Below are 22,341 nucleotides of genomic sequence, written 5' to 3'. Positions count from 1 at the left end.
TTTTCATGTATAATGCCTGCAGCACCTGCTTAGTGCAGTGTACATTCTTGGCCCAATCTAGGGTTTTGTAAAATGCCAAGAATGGAATGGGGTGATTTACATGTTATAACGCAAGCACACATGCACAGATTCTGCAGGATCAGTGGTTGGTCAATGTCTAAGATAATATTTTGGATAGGAAAGAAGTGGCGGAGAAGGCAGCAGTAGCAGTTATGGACATCATAGAGCTGTCAGGGCTGGAAGATGGTAAGCCTGGCATAATTTGAAGTATCCTGTGCATACTTATGTAGCAATACGGACTACAAGCATAAAGCACCGTACCTTCTAGCATTTCAAAGTATCGCCTGTCCCTCTAGTGATCAATGTATCCAGTGTCATCATATCTGTGTGCCAAATAAAATGATTGTGGGACAAATAGTCCCATCATCAGATAATTGCTTTGCATGATTGTGTGCCAGGACTACATATCCCAGGGATCTTTGCTGCCATTTGAAGATTGCTGGGAGTAGCTACAAAAGCAGCAGAAGCTCACGCAGGGGCCTGGCGCAAGAGGGACCTCTCTGTACAACAGGGAGAGAGGTCGTGGCCTACCACGCAGAGTTTTACTTCCAACCCGTGGCCTGAGGGGCCTAGCTCTGTTGTTCACTGTCGGATATCCTTTCCAGCACCACTCCGGTCATTTGCCTGTCGGTGTGTGTGGCAAGCTTCACGTCGGGAGATCGGGACAGCGAATCTATTGCATGTTTGTCGCTACACGAGTTGTTGAGAGGGCAAATTGCTTGACCTTTATCCATTCTTTACCGCCGTCACATTAGGACACTTTGCACAGACAGCTCTACTCCAAGAACACTTTACGGCATTATTTGAATACTGTGCTCAGACACCTTTAGCTTTCTTCTCTACAAGGAATCTACTGTCCTCAATATACCCAAACAGGTTATAGTTAACAAGCTCCGACTAGCCAGTGAAGAACATCAGATCTGCAACGTAGATTTTATTGCCATTACTTATAGCAAGGCCCCTATATTACTCTTCTTTGGACCTGCTCTCCCTTCCTAGGATAGCGTGTAGTCTGGCCAGGTTCCACCTTTATAGTGTGACAGTATAAGCAGTTAACGGAGACATCCATCTAGGGTGTAACATTATCTCTAAAGGAAATGTACATATATGTATATAGTATTGTCATTAAAATATTGTCTTGTGTCTTTCGGAGGAATTATTTTGCTGACTTGGCGCTGTTGCCTAGAACTCAGCAGATTTATTACCTCCTCTTGTGACAACTTCCCCTTTTATTGGTTCGAGTAAATTATTCATAGAACCTAAATACATTGAGTTGTTTGATTATTGCCATACAGTCATACAAGGATGTCTGAACCCAGAGTGTCAGGTGGGTTGGAAGGTTCACCAGGTCATGGCCATGCAGTTGAGCAGGTAATTCTGAGCAGCCCTCTAGGGGGCCTACTACACTTACAAATAAGGGTAAGAGCTGTCAGATTTACATATTACAGCTCCTCCTAATGCTACCAGAAAATACTGCAACTCTAAGCCAGGAAACTCAATTTATTTCTAGCTTGAGTATACAGTGCCTTGAATAATTATTCATACCCCTTGACATTTTCCACATTTTGTCATGTTACAACCAAAAGCGTAAATGTATTTTAGTGGGATTTTATGTGATAGACCAACACAAAGAGGCATATAATTGTGAAGTGATAAATGGTTTTCAAAATGTTTTACAAATAAATATGGGAAAAGTGTGGTGTGCATTTGTATTCAGCCCCCCTGAGTCAATGCTTTGTAGAACCACCTTTTGCTGCACTTACAGCTGCAAGTCCTTTTGGGTATGTCTCTACCAGCTTTGCACATCTAGAGTGAAATTTTTGCCTAGTCTTTTGCAAAATCGCTCAAGCTCTGTCAGACTGGATGGAGAGCATCTGTGGACAGCAATTTTCAAGTCTTGCCACAGGTTCTCAATTAGATTCAGGTCTGGACTTTGACTGGGCCATTCTAACACATGAATATGCTTTGATGTAAACCATTCCATTGTAGCTCTGGCTGTATGTTTAGGGTTATTTGCAGACTCTAACAGGTTTTCTTCTAAGATTGCCCTGTTATTGGCTTCATCCATCTTTCCATCAACTTTGACCATCTTCCCTGCTGAAGAAAAGCATCCCCACATGATGCTGCCCTCACCATGTTTCACGGTGGGGATTAGGGATGGGCTAACAGTTCGGCCCGAGCACCAAGTTTGCACCGAACTTTGGCTGTTCGGACGTTCTCCGGACAACCAAATTATATGGTCGTTCGACCGTTTGTTTGTCCCACACAATGCACTGCACTTCACTGAAGCAATGAAAGCTTTGCCCTATCAGGGCACAGAGCACTGTTAGAGCCATGATTGGACACTGTCATGATGTCTGTATCCAGTCATAGCTCATTGCCCTTAACCCCCACACTATAAAAGTATTCTTTCCATAGCAGCCATTTGTAGTGTGATAGCGGTGTGGAGAGAGATAAAACAGGGCTCTGTTCAGTGCTATTAGACAGTTAGTGTGCTATAGTGTACTATTCTGATTCTATTGTCAGTGCAGAATATCAGTTTAGTGTGCATCAAGGGATAGTTCAGTGTGAGTGTAGTGCGACTATTCATCTTTACATTAGTGTGAATGTAGGGATAGTTCAGTCATTGTGAGTGTAGTGCAACCATTCATCTTTACATTAGTGTGAATGTAGGGTTAGTTCAGTCAGTGTGAGTGTAGTGACCATTTAATACAGTATATTTCTGTGCTTTACTGCAAGTTTAACACTGTATGTTTCATTGCGTTACTGCAAGTTTAAAGCCATATAGTTCTGTGCATTACTGCATGTTTGACGTAGTATATTTTAATGTACCCGTGGAGTTTGTCTGTCGTGAATACTCAAATTAAAGTGCACCAAACACCGTTTTCTATTGATTAAAGTGCATCCACGTACACATTTGCACATCTTTATTACATTTTGTTAATAAGCACCCCCCACTTCCCCCATCATGTCTGGGAGGACAGCAAGGAGAGGCAGACATTCCCATGTCACTGTAAGGGGGCCAGCAGCATATGTGTCCACAGGCAAAGGTGGACATGGTCAGTCCTCAGGCAGGGCATCGTTTCCTCTGTTTAGTGATGTTGCCCATGCTATCCAGCCACAGCATGCAAAGGAGGTAGTGGACTGGCTTACTAAACCGTCCTCATCTGTCACCCAAGCAGAGACTAGTGCGCAGTGCCCTGTAGCTGCCAGAGTGGCAAAACCTGCCTCCTTGTCCACAGCTATTCCTACCATAGCCCCAGCATCAGGCATGGAGGAGTCAGCGGAGTTATTTGCTCCTTGACGATGCACAGCCATTACTTGATTCAGTATTTGTTCTGAGGTTGAGGAAGACAGGAATATGAGCCTACGGAGAGGGGAGAACACTGGTACACAAATTGGCATTCTTGTTCCCCCCAGCCGCAGTTGTCTCCAGTGGTAATGAGGATGGAGGAGATGATGATGAGGTCACTGACTCGACTTGGGTGCCAGGTAGAGCAGGGCAGGAAAGTGAAGGTGAGGCACAACCCCAACAAGGCAGCCATCATGGAAGTGTAGAGAGCAGCCATCCTATTCCCTCACATTGTGGAGCTGTTATCTCCCGGCCCACTTCCCACAGCTCAGCTGTCTGGGCCTTTTTTAGTACATGTGCAGCCAATCACACTGTTGCTATTTGCAAACTTTGTCTCAAGCACATCAAGCATGGCAACAATACCAACCATTTGGGTAGCACATGCTTGACAAGACCTCTAACCTCCCGCCACTCAGCCTGTTGGCAAGAACACCTAAAAGCCACACAAAAGGGGCACAAATCTGTCCCTCGTCTTTACTCACCTCAGTCTGTCCCTGCTATACCTCATAACTTCTCAGCAGCCTCCCCTGACAGGGATGATGGTATAGCGCAGGGAGTCCCAGGTCCTTGCAGCACATCTGCCAGCAGCACACCACCAGCTGTGGACTATTGCCGGCAAAATTCTCTGCCCCATCTGCTGCAGTGAAAAAAAAATACAGTCCCTGTCAAACATGTGCAGAAAAATCATTCTTTGTGTGTTAATTGTGCCCATGAAACCTACACCAAAACATTCTTCCTGATGAAATCAACACCCACAACATTAGGCAGCCTAGAAGTCCTGCAGAGATTCCACATCCCAAAAACACTTAATCGCCGACATCGGCATCAGGGGGTTAATAGCTGCTGGTAATCCAGGACTGATTCCTCTTTGATAAAGGTCAGATGGTCCAGGGGGTCTATGGACAGACACGTTCTATGATCAGTAACAAAACCTCCAGCAGCATTGAATGCCCGTTCGGAATGCACGCTGGATGCAGGGCAGCCCAGCAGCTTAGCATACTGGGCAAGTTCTGGCCAGTGGTCTATTCTCATGACCCAGTAAGCCAGTGGATTGTCAACTGGAAAGCTCTCCATGTCTGTTTTCGCCCCTAGATAATCATCCACCATGTGATGCAGATGCTGCCGATGGGATGTGGAAACTGACAGCCCTGGGCGGCGAGGACTAAAAAAAATTCAGAAATGCATCACTTAGACAGCCACCTTCTCCACCGCTCCTCTCTTGACCAACAGAAGCCTCAAAACTATGTTTTTCCAGGACACTGTAACCTACCAGAGTCAGGAAAAGCGTTTGATAAACTCCTCTTTAAGGTGTCCTCAAGAGATTTCATCTTCTGTCTGTAATCTCTGTGGGGATGGGATGAGTTCTGAGACTTTTCTCTTATAACGGTGGTAAAGAAGGGTTGCCAACCAATAGTGCTCCATTCCCTTTATGCCACATATTCTTGGGTCCTTTCACAGGCTTTGAAACATGAGGGATTTGCAGAGGCATGTGAAGCAGACTCCTCGGGGTCACTGAGGACTACAGTATCTGGAACTGCCTCCTCCCAGCCACGTCCTACTCCCAAGGGTTCTGGGGGGGGGGGATCTATTGGTCCAATTAATGGCCCTATGTAATAGAGGTGAGATACCATTCACCTCTATGGCGCTTGGACACGCACATTAAAACTGGATACAGGACACACCTGCACTGAACTTTCAGACAACCTATGTTTCAGGTAAGCCCTAGGCCAGTGGCTCTCAACTTTCCTAGTGCCGTGAACCCTTGATAAAATTTCCCAAGTTGAGGGGACCCCTAACAGTAAAATTATTTTGGTAGCATGGGTTGTCAGCACCCAAGGCAAGACAAATAATTTGTGCCCCTAACCCACGGACATTTAACGTTCCCTGAGTCCCTTCCACTTGTTCAGTATTAAAACCCCTTATGGTACATTTTAGGATGTACCACTCTTTCTCTTTGTTCTCCTTTCTTTCACTTTTATCTCTCTCAATCCTAATTTCTTGTTTTTTTTCCCCAATCCCTCTCTTTAGCTGTCTTTCTTGTTTTTTCTTTTTCTCTCCCTTTTTCTTTGTTCCTCCCCCTCTTTTCCTCTCCCTTCCATGTATTCTCTATATTTATTCCTTCTCTTACTCCTTGGTGGGGGGGGGGTGGCGGGGAGTTGGGATGGGTGGCAGTGCTGGTGGGGTGGTGGGATGAGTGGCAGTGCTGGTGGGGTGGTGGGATAAGTGGCAGTGCTGGCGGGGATTTGGCATGAGTGGCAGTGCTGGCGGGGAGTTGTGCTGAGTGGCAGAGCTGGTGGGGGGAATAGGATCAGTGACAGTGCTGGCAGGGAGTTGGGATGAGTGGCAGTGCTGGGGGGGAGTTCTGATCAGCCTACTTAGGTGCTCTTGATCAAGGTCATCTGCTGATCTGAGAACTGTAGTGGCGACTTTTAATGGCAACTACAATCACAGGTAGTGTTACTCACTCACTGTGTCTCCTGCTTCACTGTGTCTCTGACTTTTTGGTGTCATGTAGCAGTGACACCTATGCCGAAATCAGGAGATAGGGTCTCCTCCAGCCCCTCCCACTTCACATTTCTCACCAGTCAGCTAACCTCTAGTCTCTGCCATCCAGCCATGCCATGAACTGAATGGGTGGCTGCAAAGAGGCTGAGTGGGCAGCCGCAGGCACCAGGAACAGCTCTGCTGGGCGGCTGCAAAAAGGCTGGGAGAGTAGTGCGGGCCTCAGGAACAGCCCAGGATTCGGGTACCCCTGGCAAATCATTTGACCCCCGAGTTGAGAACCATTGCCTTAGGCTCTGCTGGATGGATTAGGATATATTTACTGCTAAACTCTACCCTCTATGGAGGATACTCCTATACATACTATTGGTACTTTTATTTTCATAGATGGCCATTGTCCGCTGCCTATAAAAAGAGTGACACAGAAAAAATAGGACCTCTATGAGGCTTTGGCATCAACCGCTATACCTGAAGCTCACAGGACCACAGGTGCTTGGTCCTTGAACTTTATAAAATGCATCAGTTTTTATATCAGATATAATCATTTGATTGGATGAATCACAGCCTCTCTTGATCCATCAAATATGTCATAAAATAAAACTTCTCTATTTAGATCTCTTATTCTGAAATCTTTAGGCGAGGACTAGATATACTGAGTCTCAAACTGCTTGAAAGACAACTACGCATTCAGCATATAATACAGAAAACACAGCATACTCTAAGGTACATTTATGCGCTGGTCATATGCAATGCTGTATGCATGTCTGTGGTTCTGCGACACACCTGCACCGATCAGACTCTCCCTGGCCGTTTCTTTTCTGCACTCTATCTTTTAATATTCAGCTTGGCCAATTTCAGCACGGCTCTTTGACCTCTTACATTGTGTCATAGGTTTGTGAGTACTCTAACAACTATGGATGCCCTTCCCCCTGCTCTATTGCCATTTTATGTTTGGCAGATGTATATGTTTCTATATTTTCTAGATTATAAAATTGTACTTTATTGCACATTAGACTATCCCTGAAGAAGAAGTCAAAGCTACTCCGTAATGCGTAGGAATCACGGTTGCAATCATATTCATTGTGCACATGAACTGTGTCTATGACATGTAAATTATATCTGTTGCTCAACTCTTTTCTAAATATTTGAACTTTTTTATATACTTGTATGTGAATAATCTTTGTTACTATTAAACTTTCAATTTTAGTTACTGTCTCAGTAATTACTACTGACCCCCACCCCTTGGCACTATACTGAGAGGAATTTTTCATTTTTATGCTTTCACTTTAAGCATCAATAAATCACTGCTCATTTAAAAATGAAGTTTTTTACAAACTTTTGATTTTTTCACGTTCGGGTCCCATAGACTTCGATGCGGTTTGTTATTTGGTTCAGAACTTTCGCGATGTTTGAAAATACTGGTGCGAACCAAACAGGGGGTCGTTTGTCCCATATCTAGTGGGGATGGTGTGTTCAGGGTGATGTGCAGTGTTAGTTTTTAGTCACACATAGTGTTTTGGTTTTAGGCCAAAAAGTTACATTTTGGTCTCATCTGACCAGAGCACCTTCTTCCACATGTTTGCTGTGTCCCCCACATGGCTTCTCACAAACTGCAAATGGGACTTCTTATGACTTTCTTTCAACAATGGCTTTCTTCATGCCACTCTTTCATAAAGGCCAGATTTGTGTACTGCACGGTTAATAGTTGTCCTGTGGATGGATTCTCTCACCTGAGCTGTGGATTGCTGGAGCTCCTCCAGAGTTACCATTAACGCCAGAGCCTGATTAATGCACTCCTTGCCCGGCCTGTCAGTTTAAGTGGATGGCCATGTCTTGGTAGGTTAGCAGTTGTGAATAAAATGACAGTGCAGCGCTAAAAAAGCAACCAGCAAACTAAAATATTACTCATGATGAAAAATCATTTGAAAGTCCACTTAAGTGAAAATAAAAGGTTAGACAGAAAGCAGTCTCCTCTGCGGTTGTAAGAGTGCTCACAAATGTTCATAAGGTGCAACGCAATCAATGATTCCACCACCAGCTAGCCAAAATGCTCACATCAGTTAGTTACTTGTAAAGGGTTTTTTATATTTACCTTAGTGTTCAGCTGCTTGTGTCTTATTGTTCGGTACATTTTTCTGAATTCTCGAGGTTTGCAGTTGTGCCATACTCTTTCCATTTTTGGATGATGGATTGAACAGTGCTGCTTGAGACATTTTTTTATAACATCACCCTGCTTTAAACTTCTCCACAACTGTATCCTTGATATGTCTGGTGTGTTCCGTGGCCTTCATGATGCTGTTTGTTCACTAAGGTTTTCTATGAAACCTCTGAGGGCTTCACAGAACAGTTGTATTTATACGGAGATTAAATTACACACAGGTGGACTCTATTTACTAATTAGGTGACTTCTGAAGGCAATTGATTCCACTAGATTTTAGTTAGCGGTATTAGAGTAAAAGGAGCTGAATACAAATGCACGCCACACTTAAGACATTTATTTGTAAAAAAAATTAAAACCATTTATCCTTTTCCTTCCACTTTACAATTATGTGCCACTTTGTGTTGGTCTATCACATAAACTCCCAATAAAATACATTTACGTTTTTGGTTGTAACATGACAAAATATGAAACATTTCAAGGGGTATGATACTTTTTCAAGGCACTGTACATTATTTCATCAGGGTTGAAACATTGTCTCAGGTTAAATATGCAATATCTCACCCCATGGTTCTGTGCCATGCCATCTCCCTGCTGATTTGACATATCGCAGTGAGCTCAGAGCTAGCATAGTATTGACAATGCATTACACACCTGTATTTTCCCAGATTCAGATTTAGAGTTGTTCAAAAGGTAGGTGCAGTAATAGAGATTGAAAGGATAATTTTTCACTTTTTGTGAACTTGTCCTTTTAAATGTTCACTCAACCCCCCTGAGTGGCAGCCACCTACCAGAGTACTTCAGTCTTGCTATCGAGTGGTTGCCTTTGCAGAAAAAAACTCCCAACCGCTTCTTGCATGTGTGCAATGCTTGGCCCATTAATTGGTGTCTGGAGCCATATTCCTCCCAATGGCTGGTGAACACCATTAGTACTGACAAGCCACCGGAATGCATGGGCCTAGAAACATGCATATGCAGTAGGAGCTGAACATGGCTGGCACATCTTTCTGAAAAAGTAGTGAGGGGCATTGCAGGGCCCCAAATTGAAGCATTTGGAAGTGGGGGAATGGGGGAACGTTTTCATCCTCCCAGGATTCAGTGTTCTGCTCACTAAGCGTAAACACTATCATTACCCTTTGTAAGATACCACGCTGGAGCTTAGAAATTGTTTGCCCTGTAGGCAAAGGTAAATGTTTGGGAAAGTAATCAATGCAGGGCAGACCTTTTAAGAGATTAACTCAGAGACCTCGCCTTTTTCCAATGCATAAAATAAATGTCAAAGTAAAAATAGATTCTTTGAAATGTTTTGCATGCAAAAGTGCCAATTGATATCTAACTATGAGGGACAGTTTCTCTTTTTAAAGTATATCCTTGCCCCCCACTTATTGCTGTGAGTATTATTATTCACTTATTATACACTAATATTCACCACTTGAAAAAAAAAGAAAATGTCAGACCATTGTTAAGCCATAAAATGGCTGACCTGTCTATGTATTGAACTTGAGATTTAGATACTCTTTTTTGGGTTACTGGAGGAGGATAAACTGTCACTTACCTTAACCTTTAGTTTTTTTTCTACAATCCTGACATTACCTTTGCTATATGGCATTTTTTGTGTGTGTGTCATTTAGCAATGACCACCGATGGTGCACACTATATGGATCTAGCCAGGTGCTTGGCTAAGAATGGAGACTGAGAGAATCACTGGCTGCAGCTTCTCTCTGTAGCTGCTGCCCTGCGGTGATAAACTGGTTAACAGCTATATCAGCAAGAGGAGGGAGCTGTTGAGCAGAAAGTGTTCAACAGACTGAGTGAGGTAGCACTGCACTGTGGGAACTGTAGTCCAGAAGAAAGAGACCCTACTGTAATCGAGCTTTTGAACTGCATTTCCCAGAAGGAGATTACCAGGAGGAGCGGAAAAGCTGCATTTTCTCAAGCTGTACAGGACACAGCTTCCTCTTGGCATGAGGGATCCCAAAGAGTACAGATCACTGTCCAATGTGCACTATCACTGCTGCATATTGGTGGCTTAAGCAGAATCCGGGATGCTAAGTTCAGGGGTGCCAACATACAGAGTCACCTGGGTGCAGAGGAGAGAGAGAGTGTACTAATTGCTGTGTATTTTGGGATAGTGAGCTGCTGCTGTGGGGATTTACTATCTGCTGCTAGAGAAACATCCATTTGGGAACTTGCCATGCAACCATCCAGTAGCCTTATTGCTGCATGCAGGCTTGACTAGGACTATTCTCATGTGTACCAATGGTACAACTGGGCCCCAGCACTAGCCGGCTGAAGAGTTAAAACTAAAGGCTGCTCCTCTACAGCTGCTACACAGAGATCTTTGCCTATTCCTTATGCTAAGAGGTACCTCTCAAGGGACATTGCACCATGTCCTAATAATTCTCCTAGAGTGCACTCTAGACTAGTTACATTGCATTTAATGCTTTATATGCACTGTTTATTGCTGACTTTGCTTATTTATGTATCTATTTCTAGTCTAGTGGTACAGAACTCTATTTTAAGTTAGTTTGGCATAGTGATTATACTGCCTAGCAGATTGTGTCTGCACCTATATTCTGTGTACTTATTTCTGCTCAAACCGCTATTTATTCTAACCTGTACCAATACATTGAGCTAATTTACCACCTAAATAATCTTGTGTCTATTTCTTGGTGCTAATTCACAGTCGAGTTCAACGTATCTATACTCGTGTTCCTTTAAGTGCTTGCAGTAACTTTCATTCAACCAGGTGTGTCAGAGGTTGTTCTTGGAGTTGAGGCACAGAACAGAGAACTCAAATTACCAAGCGGCTCCTTCGGGGGTAGCACTACATGGATAATGGGCGTTTAATGCACCGTACATATCACAGTGCTAGGATGCACCGTAATCTTTACACTTTTGAAAGCAAAGAGACATTTTTCAAATATTTAACCCTTCCTGAGTTAAAAATGTTTCTAATAGGAAAGTTAGATATCATTTTATTCTAGTTGCATTTGTTTGTCAACTGCATATTTGTATTTGTTTGTCGACTGCATATTTTAGTTGTTATTGTGTAATAAATTTAACATAGTGGGTCAGATTAGTATAGGTTTCTTTAATTTTTTGAAGATGCATCGTAACAGCAATCATAATAGCTCTTCTTGTGCAGAACAATTCAATTTTGTATTGTCTAGTGTGTTGCATGGTTAATTGTTTCCTGTTAGCTCTTGGAGTTCTTGGAAGTGCTATAGCAGATATGGGTTTTATTTTCCATAAAGTGCATCCGAAACCACAAATTAATAAATGAAGTGGCACACTGATTCTCGGCTCCTCTTAAAACAGAACTTGTCACAAAATGCAACTTAAAGACTTAAAGAGACATGGCTATTACTTATAAAGGAATTTTCTTTTGGATTTTTTGGATTTTATTTGAAAATTGCAAGTATAATACTCCCCATTAGTTTTTTCTGAAAGCTAGAATACTAGCATAGAATAATAAAGGGTAACAGAAGTTAAATCCATGTACAATCTTGTTGTAATCTTTTTCCATGACATCCTGATCCCTTTATCCCCAAAAAATAAAGGCCTTGGCTTAATTGCTGCTGTGAAGGTCTATTATGACTCCCCACTGCCCCACTATTATAGGATTCCTTAGCAGTCAGTAGATGATTATTTTGACACATTAAAATGTATGTGCTTTTATTATCTCCTGTTAGTCTATTGGAGTAAAATTAACCCCCCCCCCCCCCAAAAAAAAAAACATAGGTAGGTAGGATTTTTATCTTTGATCTCTTCTTCAATAAACCCTTGTCAATGCCTATCAGCTTTTATGTACAGTGAACCTCACATGCATAGGTCAGCATACTTTCATGGCACCACACTGTGCCATGATGATCTTTCACCCGTGTTCAGAAGTCATCGCCACCTGGGCAATCAATCTGCAGAAGAGTCCAAACCTGGAAGAAGGTTTGTAATCCAAAAGGACAATAGTCCGTGGTGAAAGTAAATAATCCGTGTATCAATCCTGTCTGCTTCCCAACCGTCAACTTGTATGTCATCAACTTTAGCAAATGGATGGAATACGCTTACCAGAGAGGTTGGATTCTACTGCCATGAGCATAGAATCAATGGAGCTTGATGCCACCCAGGGCAAAGTGGTGAAGTGTTGGAGGCAAGGGTAGAGCCTCTACAAGGCCGGGACGTCCCCTCTTTATCCACCAAAGCAGAGCCAAAATCGATTCCAAAAAACAGAGTGGTTTCTCAGTTCCCCAGGATATGTGGAAAGAAAAAGGAATGCTTCAACATAGCGTAACTCAGGGTATTTTTATTTGTAAAAAACCACGATACATATAAAAAGTGATCACAAAGTAAAAAGCAGTGTATAGGGTCTATAAAAGCCGCCAATGACCGAAACGCGTAGGACGGCTTTTATAGACCCTATACACTGCTTTTTACTTTGTGATCACTTTTTATATGTATCGTGGTTTTTTACAAATAAAAATACCCTGAGTTATGCTATGTGGAAGCATTCCTTTTTCTTTCCACATATCCTGGGGAACTGAGAAACCACTCTGTTTTTTGGAATCGATTTTGGCTCTGCTACGGTGGATAAAGAGGGGACGTCCCGGCCTTGTAGAGGCTCTACCCTTGCCTCCAACACTTCACCACTTTGCCCTGGGTGGCATCAAGCTCCATTGATTCTATGCTCATGGCAGTAGAATCCAACCTCTCTGGTAAGCGTATTCCATCTATTCGCTAAAGTTGATGACATACAAGTTGACGGTTGGGAAGCAGACAGGATTGATACACGGATTATTTACTTTCACCACGGACTATTGTCCTTTTGGATTACAATCACTTTTTGGGACATTACGTTTACATGCACTTGGACCTTTTTTTCACCATTAGTTTATGTGTGTTTTTAGCGCTACAATTTATTCTACATTTGTTTTCTTTCTTGTCACATGGTTTGTAGCAGCTGGTTTTGTTTTTTCTGGGTAGCGCATTAATCATCCCCTTTTCACTGGAAGAAGGTTTAACTGCACTTTAAAGGAGAACTCCAGGATAGTGATAAAATTTGCACATTAGCCCTGTGTAGTTAGTTAAGCAAAACTGCTAATGTGATTTAGATTAAAATCGCACACTGTGTACAAAACTCTAAAAAAAAAACAGTGACATCATCTTTTTACAAATAATGTTTTTTATCCATGGCCACCAGGAGAAGACATCTCTGAAGTGGTGAAATCACATCCTGTTCGTGTTTGTCAACATATACTAAAACTACAAAACCCATAATGCCATGGTATTTAGCCCAGGTTTACACTGACTGCGGGTTAGAAATCGTGTGAGTTCAGCTGAATTTCAAACCGGCAATGCAGTCTGACTTTGGGGGCGATTTGACAGACATCTGTGTGGGTTCATGCACAGATGTCTATTCATATCACCCCCGAAGTCACCAAAAGTAGTATAGGAACTACTTTTGGGAATCGGTGCGGTGCCGCAAAGTCAGTGTTGCACCGATTCGATGGTGTTATTGCCGGCAATAGCCGCCAATTTCAAATCGGCCCAATATGAACATGGGCTTAGAGTCTGAATGGGTGGCTGCATGGGCGGGACTCTGGGCATGTATGGAATGAATCAGACTCCTGACTTGTCCATCTAATTATGCTCTACAGTGGGCGGACCCGAAATTCTCAGACTCCTGGTCTGATCCACCCACTGTACAGCATTGTTTTTTTTATTTATTCACAAATTATGAGTGCTTTATTGAAGAACAAGACAGTACAGAATATATAGTCCTATAAACAAAATACAGTGCCATACATAGTAGACAAGTAGGAGCAAGTCAATAGGACCCAACCATAAAATGCCATTGTAAGGTAAACCAAATTCCCAGCAGCAGAAAACCAGTGTGGGCTTGTGCTCATATTTGTGCATGTGCGCATTGCTCACATGCTACTACTACTAGGCAAAGGGACAATAGATTTGCTATTCCAGTTCATCATGCTCACATTCATGTACGCACACCTATTTGAATTAGCCTGTCACCATGAGCAAGTGCTGAATGGTCTTCAGCTTGTGCTTGTATTCCTGTGACCTGATCCTTTGAACCTGCTTACCTGTGTATGACCTGGCTTTCTCCTGGATTTTGCCTTTGCTCCTGCATCAACCTTGTTCACCTGATCTCTTTGACCTCGGCTTGTTTACTGGACTCGTCTTTGCCTGCTGATTTTGTACTGCACGGCTGTTACCGACCTTGGCCTGCTTCCTGGACTTGCTCTGACTGCTGGTTCAGTCCCGTGTTACCCGGCTGCCGCTGGTCGCTGCCTACATACCGGCTTTGCTAGCATCTCCTGCTCTGGTGCCAAGCTCCTTCCTTTTCTTAGGATTGCGACCCCCAGCTTCATCTACCTAAGAGTGGACTTTACTAGCCAGCTACTGCGACACTCATGCCACTCTGAGCCCTCAAACTTTCTGTCACCACTTGTTGGCAGGAGGTGCAAGAGAGGCCTCCACAACATTCCAGTCATCACCAGTTACATGATAGCCATAAAGCATATACCACATACATTTACAGAAAAAAAAGACAAATTCACTGCAAAAAAAACCCATGAGACACAGAATAACACCTAGTGAACTATCTATCAACCAAAAATTACCTTTGAGGCAGGTAATAAGGGGCCAGTGAAAGGAAAAAAGAGAAGAAATCAAGGAGAATGGGAAGGAAGGAGAAAAAGGCTAGGGTGAGAGATTAGCCAAACACAGCTCAACTTGAGGTTCAAGGAGACCATACTGTCATATTTCCAGGGACAGCCTCGAATAATATAAGTAAGTTTATACATAGGCAGGGCACCATCCACCATTGCTTCCTAGGAGTACTCCCTAGCTTGAGTTGAGGAGTTCCATTTAAGGAGTATTTATTTTTTGGCATAATATAAAACATAAGAGATTAGCAATTTAGCATGATGATAGCACTGCTCATCCTCATGAATCCCCAGAATGGCCAACTCTGAAGAAGCTGAAAGTGACAACTGCAACCAAAGACTAATTAATTAAAAAACATCCAGACAAAAGTTTGCAATACTTGGGCAGTCCCAAAACATGTGCATTTAGGATCCTAGGTGATCGCGACACCAAGGACACTTCGGATCACCTATGGAGCATTCACAGGTGTGTAGCAGGGAAACTCTGGGTCCTGCCATTCATGTGGATGTTACTTTTACATATACCACCTATCTAAAACTTGTTGCTGACCAAATACACCCCTTAATGGAAACAGTATTCCCTGATGACAGTGGCCTCTTTCAGCGGAATAATGCACCCTGCCACACTAAAAATAGTTCAAGAATGGTTTGAGGAACGCAACAATGAGTTTGAGGCATTGACTTGGCCTCCAAATTTTCCAGGTCTCAATCCAATCAAGCATCTACGGTATGTGCTGGAAAAAGAAGTCTGATTCATGCAGGCCCCATATTGCATCTTACATGACTCCTACTGACGTCTTGGTGCCAGACACCACAGCATACCTTTCAGAGTTTTAGTGGCGTCCATGCCTCGATGGGTGAGGGTTGTTTTGACAGTAAAAGGAGGACCTACCCAATATCAGGTCGGTGGTCATAAAGTTTTGGCTGATAGTTGTATATCTGTGGGAAAAGAAAAAAATATATATATAGCCTTGTTTTCAAATCTACAGAACACAGGAGATCCTCCTGTGGTTGCAATAATGATTTAAACGGTCATAGACAAAGTGGAAAATTGATTTTATGGTTTATTTATTATAGCATTTTTATTCTTTTTTTCTTGCGTACCAAAATAAACACATGCATTTTTATTCATGCGTTCATTTTGCACTCAAAAAAAAAAAAAAAGATAAAAAATGTTACACTAAATATATCATAAAATACATTTCCCGCTAGGTCTATGACCGTTTAAATCATTATTGTAAAATGAAGTTAGGATTTTTAATTACAATGTGCCTGTATGTGTTTATTATCTACTTTCAGCTGCAGAACCAAATTTTGGAAAAAAACAGCACAAGCAATATACAAATTTACCTTTTGACTAATCTATTTTCCCCTCTCCTGCAGAAAACAGAAATGATTGTAGTTAGGTCTTGTTGACACTAGGTGGAGCAGGCACTTTAATTAAATTATGAATTCAAGCAGAACTGCAAGAAAAAATAAAAATGTGAATTAGCAATGCTTGCATAGTTACAGTTTTTGCTATTTAGCCTTCATCAACAGGTTTTGAACTGTTACCATTTTGTTTTACGGTTTTGATCTTTTATGAGGAGACCGCAAATACTTTAAAGACCAAATAATAGAATTTTTTTCCCTCAAAGTATTTTACAACGGAATATTGCCACAACAGTCTTATTGACACACGTCTTACAGGGGCAGATTAATATATATATCTAAACCCAAAACAAAAATGTAATATATTGCAGCTCACCTGTACTTAAATGTGGTGGCTGCATTTGTTTAAATTTTTCAGGCTAAGAATATTTTCAGCAAGTACAGACAATACATATCGATCTTGCCAGAAATCCAGTGTTCCTATCACTTCCAGCGAGCTGAACCGGCATATCAATCAATGTTTTTTTAAAAGGTGCTTTGAATAATTTTTTTAAAAAAAGAACAAACAAAAAATGTCATGGAACAGGGTAAATACCGAGGGGTCAGCAATACACACCGATATTAAAACACAAACTTACATGGGTACAGAAAAAGCTTACTTGAAGCCCATCAGAAGTACAAATGCCAGAAACAATCAGCTGGTGAAGGTACAACCCACAATACATACAATAGCATTTCCAATAAAAGCTAAATATAAGGGCACATATGTGACGTATCCTAATCAGGGCATCATAATGGAAGGTTTCAGCAGAAAAATAGAATTAACAAGATTAGACCTCTATATTTTTTGATACAGTAGATGTCCAACAGGACCAAATTCTATTAAATTGCTTCAGACAACCCCCGGGCAATATAGGTCAATTTATACATATCAGGGTACTTACCATTCTTCCTGACACAAACAACGGGGTACTATTTCTCCTACTGATACCAACAATGGGGCACTATTCCTCCTACTGACACCACTGACAAGGCACTATTTCTCCTACTAATACCAACAACGGGGAACTATTCCTCCTACTGACACGAATAATGAGGCACTATCTCTCCTACTGATACCAACAATGGTACACTATTCCTTCTGCTGGTCTTGTGGATTATGCCCCATGATTACTAACATCCAGTCAAAACCCAGGAAAGTCACCACATGACTTCAGCATGCCCAATCATGCTGAGGTGTGGAGCAGCCAATCCTGGGAGAGCTGGAGAAGAAAGGAGGGGGGATGTGAAGTACACAGAATGCCTCTCACACACTTGCATGAGATAAGGAAATCACTTGTCACTCAGGGCAAGGGGGAAGAACAAACACCTATTTCTCTGTGTGTCTGTTTTTATCTTACTGAAAAAAGATAAGGGGATTGCTCAGAGCTGGATTAACTCTTCGTGGCAAGACTGGGCACAGATGAAATTAAATCCTCTGCTATAACTGATATGAGTCTTAATTTAAAAAAAAATTGGGGGGTTTACATCCACTTTAATACATAAATTCTAGTGATCCTATACACAATTACTCTATAAACTTCTTTAATCTGTTTATGACTGCTGTACGCATATATGCAGTAGCAGGCTGTGAGAGCTGCCGGTATAGGTCGCTGTGTAATTCTGGGGGGCTCCATCAGAGACCCCAGACCTGTAATTGGGCTATCACTGATAACTTACGGTCACATACTGATGATTGGGTGCTGGAAGGATGGGCTCCTGACAGTCAGCACTGTGAATCCAAACACAGTGCAGAAGGATCCGAAGCATTCCTACTAATCTTGAGTAACAGAATCCATTTAGAGTAACGGCTGTGCCCAGTGTAAATGATTTAAACTGTGGCCTAAAAGTCCTGTCACATTTGAAAATACACTCAAGATGAACAGATGCTTTGAAGGCAATACATCTACAGCCAGGGGGACGTAAAGGAGATCTGTGACTAGCAACAGCACAAATCCAAAGCATGATCTTGTACATATGACATCAGTGCTCCTGAAATGGAAATGCTAGACAACCTCCTTAATGGGACTCTCTTCCCACCATGGGGTGCCATAGCATCCAGGTAGGTTGCTATGGACATAGTTACACCACTGGCTGTTGGATTAAAATGCTAACAATAAACCTACTTGTCCTTAATAAAAAAAATCATAGTAGTAGTAGTAGTAGTAGTAGTAGTAGTAGTAGTAGTAGTAGTAGTAGTCTTGGTAGGGTTAGGCAGAAATTTTGTAGAACCACAGTAACCAGTCTGCTGCTGAGTGCCCTGGGTCCAGGAACATCCAGGCAGCATGCAGGCACTGCTGGGTGAAGTGATCCTTCATGTCACCAGTGACCAATGTAAGGGAGCGCTTTACCACTGACCACCAATATGAGGTATCACTTCACCACTGACCGCAAATTTAAGGGAACACTTCACCACTGGCCACCAATTTAGGGGCACTACATCACTAACCACCAATTTAGGGGAAACTACACTAACCAGTAAATTATGGGAGCACTACACTGCCCATGAATGTAAGGGGACACTACTCCACTGACAAGCAAAAAAAGGGGCGTTGTTCCACTGACCACCTAGGTAAGGGGGTACTACACTGACCATTCTGCACAGGGAATATTCCTGACAGCTGCATTCTGCAAGGTGTGTTGTTGGTTACATACTCCTGACTGCTGCCCTTTGTAAGCTGTGCTGGATATTATACATGCCTGACAAAATTGTTCATTTTCTCAACAAGGTAGACTGACATAAAGGGTTAGCTCTATTACTATATGGTCATAAAAGAAGAATTTGAATAGTTTTTTTTTTTTTTTAATTATATTTTGTCTTGAGGTTTAGATGTGTTTGACTGAGGTACTGGTGTGTGGTGTATACAGTTGAAGGTTCCAGGTTCTATGTGACCATGCCCCGTAAGCCATGCACACTGCTCCCAGTGGAACGTCAGGCTAATTTTTGGCTTTTGGCAGATCAGCAGCCCCTGACTACAAGCCTTGATTTTCCTCAGAACTTCTCCCTAATGTGAAGGTTCATCAATTTCCTCCACATCACTTTCTACTTCCCACCCCACTCTCCCTGCCTTCTCAGCTGCTGATGGACCTGTTGCATGATGGTGGAACACAGTGCCTTTCTCCTTGGCTTCTACTCAGCAGAATTACAAGAGGAAGAGAACATCCCAAACCACAATGAAGCTGCACAAGGTGAGGTTTTGGGCCTTCCCCCCAACCTTTCCCAATGCTGACCCTGGACAAGGGAATCTTGACGGGCATAATATCCTCACCTTCTTAGCATATATGAATACTTTAAAAGACATCAGCAATCCATGTAATGTTTCATTTTTATCTTTATCTATCTGGAGGAGCCAGTAACCCCAGTGCCGTGTGAGCAAGAAAAAAGCTAAGTGAGGAGACTGTCTGAATATATGCAACTGACCTTCTTAAATGCGATCTTATTGCGGGCCATGTGTGAGTGCAAATGTGTTTTATTACCCACACGTTTTTAGTTTATTTATTTGGGCAATGAGGTATGTTCTTTCTTTTATTCGATCAATATCGATCTATGAAGGATTGAAAGCAATGAAGATATGAAAGCAATCCACCACATGTGAACAACATCAGAGACTACACACCTGATCATTTGGGTATCGTTGTCCTTTTGTGTTTTATCTTAATAATGAGTGGTATTTGACTTTTTTCCCAGCATCTCCAGAAATCTACAAGCATTTTGGAAGAACAGTAATTAATTTATATCTAGCGTGGTTTACTGGACACTCATATATGATTAGTTTAATTATTCTTTATAGGATCACATCCTTTATTGGATCACATTATTTATTGGATCACTGTGCTATATTAAGGTTGATGGTAGCGCTTTATTAACTTTTTATATATTCATTTTTATCTTTGGCTTCATAGTTTTCTATGATACAAAAGGCCCCTTTTAGCACATGTGGTAAATTTGAACATTCATTTGAACATACAGATCTTAGAGTTAACTTTATTATCCCTAAAGAGACAGGGAGAAAGACAGGCTATTGTCTCAACTTTTTTAAAGCTAGCCACAGGCTCAAGTTGAGGTATGAATGAGGTCTGTTGAGAGCAGCCGAACGCAATTGTTGTAACACAGTGACATCATTACTAATTACATACTGTAGACTTTATTAAATGTGTTTGAAAGGTGTCTACACACATTAAAAAAGTATTTTGCATATGTAGCCAGGAGCTGGCTATTTTTTGCCTGCAATTCAGGGACAGTGTGCAGTGCTGTTGGTGTGGAGCTAGTCTCTCTCTAGTGTTGGTTTGGACTCAATGTTTCATTTCCTAAAGACAGAGCCTACAGTAGAGCAAAGCATTGTGGGATGTGTAGTTTAGAATGCTGAGGTTTCAATTCTAGCAGGACTGACCTGAACTACAACCACCAGATTGCTGTGAGAGAAGAACAGACTGCTGGGAGCTGGTCTAGGCCTAAATCGTACTCTTGGGACCTCGGCCTGGATCTGCCAGCAGGATCTCTGTACCATTGTGAACTGCAGCAGAGTCATAGCCTGCATAGGAGAGAGTTACACAGCGGCATCAAGAGGGACATCTATGGACAGTAACGCTTCCTATCTACAGTGGTCTGAAGGCTGTTTCCGATCCTTTATCACTACCTGCAATTCAGATCCGGGTAGGCCGTGGCACGGTGGTATGGAGGTCAGATGCCCCTCCCTGAGCCAGGACCCAGAAGGAGATCCTGAAAGAACCATCATCATCTGCATCGCTACCAGCAACTTCTGTTACACTCTTGTGAGCGGGTACCTGCCCATTTAATCCTATAGACACTGCATATAGATACCATTGTCTCTGGCCAAATTTCTGATTTTTGTAGTGCTACTGGATGCAAGTTTATTCACCCCCATTGACATTTTTCTGGTGGTACTGACATAATTTCCTGCTCCTTGGAACGCACTTCCTGGTTTCTGGAACACACGCTGTGAGCAGCGTCCGGATTCATCTGTACTCCCTTTACATGCCTGTTTTTATCAACTATTTTGTAAGTACCCATTTGTATATGGAATAAATCCCTTCTCAAACGGTACTTTTCACTATTAGTTCCATTTTTTTATCCTTTGTTTGGTGCCTGGTGATTCTGCTGAGAAATTTCAACAAGAAATCCTTTGATCTGATGTGCACAACACTACTCCTGAGCTTCTCTGGATACCATCACATAAGCCTGAAGTGACCCCCAGACTGCAAAGCTGGGGGTCATCGCCATTTGATGAGTGGGGACACATGTGGGGGTGGCGTTTCTGCACCTGAAAAGTCCTGGAGCGTCTGTGGTCCATTGCACTTCAAAACTTCCATTGCGGATCAAGAACATTCAGCACATTTATTTGGACTTTATTTATATGTTTGTTGCTTTGTATATTCACATCTGCACTCATCCACACTTAGTCACACATGTTTAATAACATTTGCGAGCGCCATATTTCCATAATTTTACATTTCTAGTGAGTAGCACTTTGTGTGTGGCAGCAGCTTTAGTTCTCTTTTTCACTGTTTTTTCACCATTGAGCGCGAGTTTAAATTTTTATTATTCACTATTTACCCCCATAGACACTGTATGTAGACATCTGTGCTTTGCTCACACCCCTGTCATCTGTAGTCCTACTGGAAACAATATTATTGAAACAACCTATGTGGTGACCACGTGTGCTTAGGTCATACAGGAAAAATCTGCAATTTTAAAGGGTTAATCAAATACCAGCTAAATTTGCTCTGTTACCATTAACCTCTTTTATCCTCTCCTCATCTTCACACATGACTAGTGTTATTTAACCCAAGGGGTCTGCTCTCATTTATCTGCAACTCTGTTTAAGGGAGCCAGAAAATGTAAACACAACAGTTTGGATGTTTTATCAGTTGTTTTGATGTCAATGGCCTGTGAGCTGAGGAGACAGAAAGGAGTGGTCTAACATAGAACAAAAAGTGCCAGTCCCCTACCTTTCTGCTACCTGTTCACATAGGTTTCAGTGATGGAAAAAAGGTTTATTGCATTTAATCACACTGTGTTCTTTGCATTTTCATTTACTAACATAGATTTCTAAATTGCCAAACTGCATTTCATATTAGTGCTATATTGTTTTCAGATAAGATATCTTCATGACAAATAGTTTTATGTTATGCCCTTTTATGTGTCGCTTTTGCCA

This window comes from Aquarana catesbeiana, linkage group LG03 (assembly GCF_042186555.1).
Source record: "Aquarana catesbeiana isolate 2022-GZ linkage group LG03, ASM4218655v1, whole genome shotgun sequence".
Taxonomy (NCBI): Eukaryota; Metazoa; Chordata; class Amphibia; order Anura; family Ranidae; genus Aquarana; species Aquarana catesbeiana.
The sequence above is the reverse complement of the archived record's forward strand: the minus strand, read 5'-3'. Positions refer to the sequence as shown.